Source organism: Pygoscelis adeliae, unplaced genomic scaffold, assembly GCF_000699105.1.
Source record: "Pygoscelis adeliae isolate BGI_AS28 unplaced genomic scaffold, ASM69910v1 Scaffold307, whole genome shotgun sequence".
Taxonomy (NCBI): domain Eukaryota; kingdom Metazoa; phylum Chordata; class Aves; order Sphenisciformes; family Spheniscidae; genus Pygoscelis; species Pygoscelis adeliae.
Window position 1 is genome coordinate 1 of NW_008825110.1, and position 306 is coordinate 306.

Consider the following 306-nt stretch of genomic DNA (forward strand, 5'->3'; position numbering starts at 1 on the left):
CATGCAGCTGCCGCCTCCTTCTGCACTTTCCTGCCATCTTACGCCACCCCCGCTTTACACCGCTGACGACTCCTCTCGTTTCACGCAGCTGCCGCTGCCTCCTTCTCTTTTTGGCTGCCTCCGCCGCCTCCTCCTGCTCTTTCCTGCCGTTTTTCGCCGCCTCCGACATCCGCCGCCTTCTCCTCTTCCTCAGTCACGGCCTTCCATGGCCGCCGCCTCCTCTTCTTTTGCGCCGCTTGCTCCCGCCGCCTCCTTCTCTCCTTAGTCGCCTTCCACTGCCGCCTCACCCTCTTCATTCACACCGCC